At 51.3% G+C, this 9,538-nt stretch overlaps 1 long non-coding RNA gene across 5 annotated transcripts; it reads right to left on the bottom strand.

Annotated features, from left to right (window-relative positions):
- Positions 1-566: 566 nt before the first annotated feature.
- Positions 567-8,742, bottom strand: LOC122205227. 5 transcript variants are annotated; one of them, XR_006195972.1, is made up of 5 exons: positions 8,558-8,742; positions 8,293-8,394; positions 6,229-7,337; positions 2,199-2,318; positions 567-1,932 (listed from the first exon to the last, which is right to left on the bottom strand). It is a non-coding gene; the product is annotated as an uncharacterized LOC122205227 (long non-coding RNA). The 5 variants fall into 5 exon arrangements; XR_006195973.1 differs by lacking the exons at positions 8,293-8,394; positions 8,558-8,742 and adding an exon at positions 7,929-8,255; XR_006195974.1 differs by lacking the exons at positions 8,293-8,394; positions 8,558-8,742 and adding an exon at positions 2,951-3,060 and having other exon boundaries at positions 6,229-7,917.
- Positions 8,743-9,538: the final 796 nt, after the last annotated feature.

The following is a 9,538-nucleotide window of genomic DNA, read 5'->3' as shown; positions in this document are numbered from 1 at the left end:
TATGGAGAGGTGATCGTTTCAGCAACAAGGGACAAATGGTCATGATACAGAGATCCTGGTTCTCAGAAAAGAGAAGATTCTGGACAGCTCTCGAACGGGCTTTGTTTTATGAGGGAGATTTGCACTATGTCAGACAGGAACATTTTTGAAGAAGCGTAAGCGTGTGTTGAGCGGACAGTGGGGTGGAGGGTGGACCCTGCCGATTCGTTTTCGGCCGCTTGGCATCAGAACCTCATTCCCAGGCTTAAGGCATCCACCGTCTTGTGACGGAGAACGAGGACTCCCATTCCCGAAGCCAAAACCGTTGGATACTTGGGGCGCCCGGGTGGCTCAATCGGCTAAACATCTGACTTCGGCTCAGGCCATGATCTCATGGTCCGTGACTTTGAGCCCTGTGTCAGGATAGGCACTGACAGCTCAGAGCCTGGAGCCTGCTCCAGATCTGGTGTCTCCCTCTCTCTCTAACCCTCCCCTACGTATGCTCTGTCTCTTTCTTTCAAAAATACACAATAAAGATTTTTTAAAAATTTAATGCAGTAGTTTCCCTACCCCCCCCCCAACCCCATCCTCTGTTCTGGGTTGTACACAGGTCATAAAAAGAAGCAGGTACTTAGAGACAGCATTCTGGTGGGCGTGGTAATGATGCATCGTCCGTGATTTCAGCAGAAGTGTCCGAGATCCAGGACCGGAAGGGTGAGTGATGGAAACAGCAGTGTCTGTGCCCAGAGTCGGCACCAGTTCTGTCCATTGACCAGGCATTGGTTTTGGCTCGTCTAAGACGAACTGTTGCCCTGCAGTCTTGCTGTAGAACCTGTGAGCTACTCAACACCCTTTCAGTAAAATCCTTCCCGCGTAGATTAAGCAGAGTTGGTGTTCCTGGCTTGCAGAAAGTGGCCGGAAATGGAGGGTGGTTATTGGTCTTTCCTCTGGAGACTGGAGCACACGAGGTCACCTCCTGGGTCTGAGCAGGGAGGGGATGAGGGAGGAGGTCTGAGGGCAGCGGGGAAAGGTTGTGGTCACCTCCCGAGAGGAGAAGACCGAGCGCTTCTGGGGGACCAACCTGTGGCTGGATGTGGTGACGGGCAGTCATTCTCCTTAAGTCGTCTCTTCTCCTCTCTCCACCTCCAGGGAGATGGCAAGAAGGACAAAGGGGGCGGGAGAGGAACCACCCACTGGAGGCTGAGGGCAAACTGAACGTTGAGAGGGGCTGGCCTTGCGGAGCCGAGGCAGGGCCGCCCCACAGGGGCCTGCAGATGCCAGATCCGTCGAAAGGGGCTCAGTTTCCATGCGCAGGTGCCGGGAGGCTCGGGATCAGTTACAGGGACGTGTGGGTGTGTGAGGAGCTAGTGAAAGCCTGGGCACAAGGTCACGTTCATTCCTCAGCGCTCCGCCTGTGCGGCCACGATGCCACTATTCCCACCCCATTGCTAGGAGGCCTGAAGGGCTCTTCCCCAGGGAAAACTAAAAGAAAGACTTTCACAGCTTTCTCTTTGTTGGACCTGGCGTGGCTTCCCCGCGTGAGCTCCGTGGAGTGTGGGAGGGATGTTTCCACAGAGGGAATGTGGGGTGCCGTCACCCCAAGAAGTACAAATGGGAAAGGATGTGGGCCGCACACCCCCGTCTCTTATTGGGGATGATACTGAAGCTGGATCTCATGAAGGAGAAAGAAGGCCGGACCGAACATTGGGTAGCGGAAACAGCATGGGCAAAGGCCCTGGGGTGGGAGACAGAGTAACATAGTAAAAAACAAAACAAAACTGAAGGAAGATTAGCTGTTTGTGGCACCTTGGGAACAAGAAGAGAGGTGTGAGATGAAGAGACAGAAGTGGGTGGGCTTCGTGGACCCCCATGGACCACGGTTAGCATGTGGCTTCTCCCCTGAGTGTGCTGAGAAGCCGCCAAGGCAGAGAAGCTTCGTGAAGCAGCATGGTCCTGTGTGCGGAACGGGCAGGTTGGGACAGGGTCACGCGGAGGGGAAGCTGGCTGGGGCCCAGTGAGGATGGCATGGGACGGGTTGCAGAGGCTGCCATCTTCTCCCTGGGCCCCTCTACCACCCACTCATCCCCCGACAGCTAGAAGGCTCTCCGTAACCTGTTAATCAGGTCAGGCTTGTCAAATGCTTTACTGATCGGATAATTGGGCAAAAATTACCACAATATTGTCTTAGTCAAGGTAATAGGCGCTCACATCGAACTTACCTATCGAGCAACTGAGGCCCAGAGACGTCAAGTGATTTGCCCAAGGTCGCACAGCAGGCTGTGGACGCACACTCTCGATCACAGACTCTTGCCTCTGTTCACAGCCAGGATTCGGCCATTCTGACAAGTTTGAAAGAAATGATTTTTTTTTTTTTTTAACTGAAGCCTCTTGGGTACTGAATCATCTGTTACAAAGAACCAAAGGATAGATTTACAAAAGAGGCTGGGTTGAAAATGTAGGTTCAAGTACAAAATTTCGTAGGAAATTTTGAAGCAATGTAACATCTACGATTGTATTCCGGAAATTACCGCAATAGGCCAATTACCACAGCTCGCACAGGCAAGCAGCAAGCCAAGATAAGATAAGGTGACCAAGTTTAAGCAAAAAAAAAAAAAAACCCAAAAACAAACAAATAATAATATGCAGATTGGGCAGGCAAGAAGCAGATAGTAAGAGCTGGAGGCAGTAACTGCAGGTGCTAATCCGAAGAGATATTCTGCACACAGCCCACCCCAAGGTTGCCTGGGAGATGCTGGTCCCACATACCCAGCCACCTTGGCAGGGAAGTTAATCCCCATAAGTCAGGAGTAGAAGGTGCCATGCAACCTTAAAATGCCAGGGCAGTCTTTGCTTCTGGCTTTAGAATTCGGAAATCGTGGCCTCAGGAATAATGCAATTCCTTCCAAGTGGCCTTGGGAGCAAGAGAAGTGCAAGTCCTAATTTCCACATCTATCAAGTGAGCTCGAGGCACCTTTTGACTTTAACGGGGTGTCAGTCACCTAGACGCATGCTTCTAGGTTCCATGGCTGAATTGGGGGTTTCGTTCTTTATGGATCTTCAAGTCTTTTCGTGGTGTTAAACCTGGAAGACGTACAGGTGGTAAAATATGAAAGTTCTGCCCACAGGAAGCTCTACTCATGTAGCCCAGAGGTGACCGCCCCCCCCACCCAAGCAACTGGGGTTGCACGTCTCCAGACCTGCTGCATATACAGTCCACATTTTTGTCTTTAGAAACAAGGGGATCGTGTTCCCTACTTAGATCTATTTCCGACTTGCTATATTATTGCCATCTTTCAATGTCCATAGAAATAGAGCTGCTTCTTTTTATTATTATTATTATTGTTAAGTCTATTTATTTATTTTGGGAGAGACAGAGACAGCGTGAGTGGGGGAGGGGCGGAGGGGGAGGGAGACAGAGAATCCCAAGCAGCCTCTGCACCGTCAGCACAGAGGAGCCCGACGTGGGGCTCGAACCCATGACCCTGTGAGATCACGACCTGAGCCGAAACTAAGAGCCAGCCGCTTAAGCGACTGTGTTCCCCAGGGGCCCCTAGACCTGCTTCTTTTTAACTGCTGCCTAGTAATCCATTGAGTGGATGCATCAGCATTTATCTGAGGAATGGCCCCTGGATGGGCACTGAGAGCTGTGGCCAGGCTTCCCTCCTGCAGGTAACACTCTGTCAACGAGCCTGCCAAATGCGTCTTTGCTCACTTTCGTGAGTATTTCCGTGGGGCAGATTCTGAGAAGGGTAGTGTTGTTCCGTGAGACAAATTCTAGGAAGCGTGTTGCAGGTTAAAAGGCGGGGACTGTCAACATCTGACACGTACGGCCAGACTCACTTTCAGAGTTTGCAGCCATTTGCACTCCATTTCCATACCGCTCCTGCCAACTGTAGATGTTATCAGTCTCCGGCGCGTTGCCAGTTGGCGAAGTAAAAAATTCTCATTGTAATTTCATGTATTTATTATTAACGAAGCTACTCATGTTTCCATATGCTTCAAAGGGATCTGCACTTGAGGTTTTAAAAAACGAGTCATTCCTGTCCTTTGCCTATTTCACTACTGGCTGTTGATCTTTTTCTGTGGATTTGTTAAGAACTCTAACAGATTAAAAATATTAACCCTTTGTCCAGAATAAAAATGATAGCGATTTCCCCCTTTTTGTCTTTTAACTTGGTGTAGGGTATTTGTTAGCAAACCAGAGCAGCGTGATTTTTACTCAGTTAAATATATTTATCTTCTCTTCTATAGCGTCTGGATTTCATGTTACACGTGGCCCCAAGATGATAGATCTGTTCTCCCATAGGTCTTTTAGTCATTTTATGTGTAATTTCAACACTTAAATCTTTTTAAAAATTCATTTATTTATTTTGAGAGAGAGAGAGGGAGAGAATATGAGCACAAGCAGGGGAGGGGCAGAGAGAGAGGGAGAGAGAGAGAATCCCAAGCAGGCTCCACGCTGTCAGCACAGAGCCCAACTAGGGGCTCGATCCCATGAACCGTGAGATCATGACCTGAGCCTAAATCCAGAGTCAGACAGACGCTTAACCAACTGAGCCACCCAGGCATCCATCAACACCTCAATCTTCAATCGCAAGGAAATATTTTTATGTTTGGAACGCAGTGATCACTTGGGAATGCTTTTATGTTTGGGGCGCGGTGGGGACCTGACCAATGACCCCGACGTGATGCTCTTTTCCCTTACGAGCAGACGCTTTGGATCAATTCTCTCAACCTTCACGTTATCTGGCTTCTACTTGGGGACACTGAAAGCTAGAGGAAACACTTCCAGACTCCCCTGAAACTGAGGTTCTGGAAGCAAATGTTCTAGCATCGTTTACACGTACTCGCGAGAGATTCTGGAAGGAAGGAGTGAACTGTCTTCCCAAGTCTCTTGAACCTTGCCACTGGCAAAACGTGAAGCTTCCTGGCATGGTGCTCCAGTGTCCATCCGCCAGCTTCCTGGAGGTCACGAAGCAATGGTAGTAGGGACAGCTTCTTAATGGGACTTCTATGCCCAGACCACAGCCTTGGACCCCATGGTCCAATTCCCTGAATGTGAGAGGCTGTTGTTTCTTATTTCTGGCTTGGTTTCTTGTTTCTGGCATAGCTTCAGCAACAATGTCTAGGTTAGATCCAGAGGCCCCTCATTGAATCCGTTCTATTTAGGCTGAGTCATTTCAGGAGATCCAGCCTAGGATGTGCTCCTGTACTCCCAATGGCGGTGAAAATAAATATCTGATTCCCTTGGGGCCCCTGGGTGGCTCAATTGGTTAAGTGTCCGATTTTGGCTCAGGTCATGATCTCAGGGTCAGGTCATGATTTCACAGTTTGTGGGTTCGAGCCCCGCGTCAGGCTCTGTGCTGACAGCTCAGAGCCTGGAGCCTGCTTCAGATTCTGTGTCTCCCTCTCTCTCTGCCCCTCCCCTCCTCGTGCTCTGTCTCTCTCTCTCTCTCTGTCTCAAAAATAAATAAACATTTAAAAAATTAAAAAAAAAAGAAAATATCTAATTCCCTATTTTAAATCACCTTCTGTCCAAAATACCTAAAGCGACCTATTTCCTGGGCTCAACCCTGACTGATATGCTCTTTGATGTAAATGATCACATTTATCATTTATCATATATGGTTTTATATTTATATGCGAATCTATTTCTAGAATTTCAACGCCATTTCATTGATCGATTTGTCTTTCAGTGATGCTACATTGTTTTAATTAGTGTAGTTCTAACATCTGGTTGGATGAATTGAATAAATTCACCAGATTTATTATTTTTTTTCAAGGCCAATTCAGTTACTTTGGGATATTTATCCTTCCAACGGAAAACGAGAATCAACTTTTCAACTCCCTCAAAATACCCACTGGAATGTTGACTAAGTGGGATAATCTTTATTGGTTAGTTTGGGGATAACTGTCATCTCTATAATATTGGCTCTTTTAGTCCAGAAATGTGCTCAATCTCTTTACTTATGTGTCTCCTTTTATGTCATTATTCAGCGTTTAATAGTTTTCTTTACGTAGGTCAGCTTGTACTTGTTTTTGTTAGATATAGCATGAATTATTTAACAGTTTTTTTATTAGGAATCAGACACTTTTCCGAATCGTATTTCAAATATATTTAAATATAATATTTTAAAATGTAAAACAAGCCCTGATTTATTAAGCCTCCTTTAGGCACCAGACACGTTACGTTATGCTTTCCATGTTATTCAGACACAAATGAAAATCTGTAGGTCACAAAATACTCACCCAGCTGTAGCTTAGGCGAACCCGGATTTGTCTTCTGCACACTCGAGAAGCTCAGAGACGCGGTAAGCCGTTGCTGACATTGACCTCTTCTCTCCTTGCCAGACGGGTGCCACAGTTGCAGGATTACACCCATTTTTAAGGCAGGAAGAAAGGAACCCAGGAGACATCTATGAGTTTGTCCATCTCTCTGGCCAGACTCATGTCAAATAGCCACCCTACCTCCAAGGAAGTCTGTGAAAGTATGGACACTCGCAAATCCAAAAAAAAAACAGGGAGGCTGGAGGGATGAGCCTGGGATTAGGTACTGAGGGAGTCGAACTATAGTGACTCCCTGGAACCTCTGAGGGCAGCGGGATCAGCACCCAGTTCACACGTGGGGAAGCAGAGGAACACGGAGTTTGGGTCATGTGGCATCACTCGGTTCCTCCTGCCTGCCGGATGCAGGAAAGCCACTGTTTATAAATAAATTACAAATCCTAAATCTTGTCCAGCCACGCTGCTGAATTCTCATGTTGTCCTGCCTCCTTCAAGCAAACGAACGTATTGGATCACATCTTCCCTGTCATCATGATAATCTGGATATTTCCTGCCTCGTCGCTCAGTTTTGATGTCAAAAATAATGGGTGTCCTTGGTCACTTTCCTATTTAAATACAAAGGCTTTCTTGTTCCCCTGCTAAGTAAATGATTACATTTGTCCGGGAAAAGAATGCTCTTCAAATAGTCAGTGGTCGAAGCAGATACTTTTCAGTAACAAGAAAGTCCTCCTTTCTAATCTACTCTTCAGAATGTTCCCCTTTATCACCAACAGATATCCATGTATCTGACTCCTCTCCAGTAAAGTTAACAAATGCATCTCAACCCCCCCCCCCCCAAAAAAAAAGTGGCTTCCCACATGCTTTCCCAAGAAACTTTAGTCTCATTTAGAAACTAAACGATGTTGCTGGAATGTGTAGGAGGCCCTCTCCAGGTCGGAGGTGGTCTGCCAAAGACAAGAACCATGGGCACCAGTTTCTGGGCGAGGCTCAAACACTCACTCCTTGCCCCTTCGCTCATTTCGGTGAGGCACATCCCATCAGGAACCTATTTGGGGGAATACCTTCTACGGTTTCTAGAAGAAAGAAGAAACACCGGCTATGTGGGATTCCTAGTTCAAAGTGCATGTGCTGAGAGGCTTTCTCGGGAGGTACAATCCCAAGAGTGGGCCAAAGGAGAGGCAGGCAGAGAGGTCGGGAATGTCAAGCAGGGGTTGTGTGAGCGAGCTGACCCCAGCTTCCCAAGCCCACAGGCCGTCCCTGCTCAGTGACAGGGAGCAGCTCACCCAGGTCCGGCCTCTCCCTGCTCCCAGCCGACCTGGCGGTGGACCGCCCCCCTGCACTTGGGGGTCCTGCTACCCGCCGCACCCCCCACCCGCGGCGTCGGGGAAGGGCGGGCCCCTCCGCGTCTGCGCCCTGCCGCGTTTCTGGGTGATGGAGGCGTCGGGGTGTCTGCGGGGCCTGCTGGGTCCCATCTGGCGCAGCCAGGAAGCGGGATGAAGCCAGCCACACGGGGCTGCCCGGGGCGGGGAGGTGCCCTGCGCGGGGCCTGGCCGCGCGCTCCACGTGGCAAGCAGCCGCGGCCTGGGGCGGCTGAGGCCCAGGCAGCTGGGGAGGAGCGCACGCGGGACTCGGGCAGGGGCGGGTTCCACGCGGGAAGAGGTTACCTTCTTGCGCTTTAGGAGAAAGTCCTGTGTGGCACGGGCAGCGGGCAGCGCCAGGCCTGCGTTGGGCACCACCGCACAGATGGCCGCAAGCAAAAGGCCGAGGTGCGGCACAGCCCGAGGAAGGACGCCGCCTGGAGGCCGGGGCCACGAGGGCCTCGGCTTCGGTTCCACCCGGTTCCACCCGGCCAGCCCGGCTCCGCGCCCTTGGTGCCCAGCCGAGCTGTCCACTGCCCCCGGCTTCCAACGTGGGCAGCTCGGGCCTGACTCCAGGTCCCAACACCCCCACCCTTCGCTGCAGGAGGGCGCAAGGCCTTGGAGCCGCGTGGGCACGGTGGGGAGCGGAGGGGGGTCGTTCTGGAAGTACCTGCTACAGGAGCCCCGAGCAGAACCGGAGCGCGCGAACGGCACACGCAGAGCCTGGCGCCGAATCCTTGCACGTCCGCTCCTCTCTCAAGGAATCTTCAGCCTTGGGAAAGTAAACCAACTTTTACACCAAGAGTTCACCTTCACATCTCCCGGTGAGTCCAGCAAGCTCAGGGCAGGCATCTGTCCCCGGGGCCGGGGTGGGGTGGGGAGGTGGGGGGAGGGGGTGGGGGACCCTCCCTGGGGACCGTGGCACCAGCACTCACCCACCGTTCAGGAGTCACACTGCCCCCTCCCCTGCCACAAAGCAGGAGCATCTGGGGGGTAGGGAGGAGCAGGAAGCCCACGTCTCAAAGTCCCAGATCGTGTGGCATCTGTCACCACCTTGTCACTGCACGTGACCATGATCACCTGGCCCCGCCCCGTGTGTCTCTGCCCCCTTCCTGCCCGCCGGCAATGGCTTGGGGAGGCCCGTCCTCTGAGACCACGTCGTCCTCCACGTTCTCGCCTTCCCATGCCCCACCACCTCAGCTCTTCATACCCGTATGAGTAACCGGGTTCCGTTTTCCCCCATCTGAGTTCATCCGGCTCCCCACTCCCAGCTTGCTGCATCTGCTGTGTGGCCCTGAGCAAAACGTCCTCTGTGGGTCTGTCTCCTTCAGAACCACAGCCAGGTCTGGCTATCTGAGAGCCGAGGAGGCCTGAGTGAGGCCTGAGGGCCTCTGCTACTCTGGGGCCAGAAAGCCAGCATGTAGACGAGAAGACCACGGCAGGGAACTTATCTTGAAGTTCTCTGACCTGAAGGGAGGCTTCTGTCCTGAGCAGGGCCTAGTGGCCAGTGCTTTCCATAGGTCAGCTCACTCCTACCCTCTAAACAACACTGCAGTTACATACAATATCACCGTTGTACTATTTCCCAGATGGAAAAACTGAGGCACCAGAGTCTCGGGTGACTTACCTAGGGTCATCTAGTATGGGGGTCCTAGGGTTATCTAGAACGGGGGCCCTAGGGTCATCTAGTACGGGGGTCCTAGGGTCATCTAGAATGGGGGTTCTACGCTCATCTAGAAAGGGGGTCCTAGGCCCATCTAGAACGGGGGTCCTAGGGTCATCTAGAACGGGGACCCTAGGCCCATCTAGAACGGGGGGGTCCTAGGGTCATCTAGAACGGGGGTCCTAGGGTCATCTAGTACGGGGGTCCTAGGGTCATCTAGAACGGGGGTCCTGGGGTCATCTAACAGGGGGTC

The sequence above is a fragment of the Panthera leo genome, chromosome D4 (assembly GCF_018350215.1).
Source record: "Panthera leo isolate Ple1 chromosome D4, P.leo_Ple1_pat1.1, whole genome shotgun sequence".
In the NCBI taxonomy this organism is placed as follows: Eukaryota; Metazoa; Chordata; class Mammalia; order Carnivora; family Felidae; genus Panthera; species Panthera leo.
The sequence above is the reverse complement of the archived record's forward strand: the minus strand, read 5'-3'. Positions and strand labels throughout refer to the sequence as shown.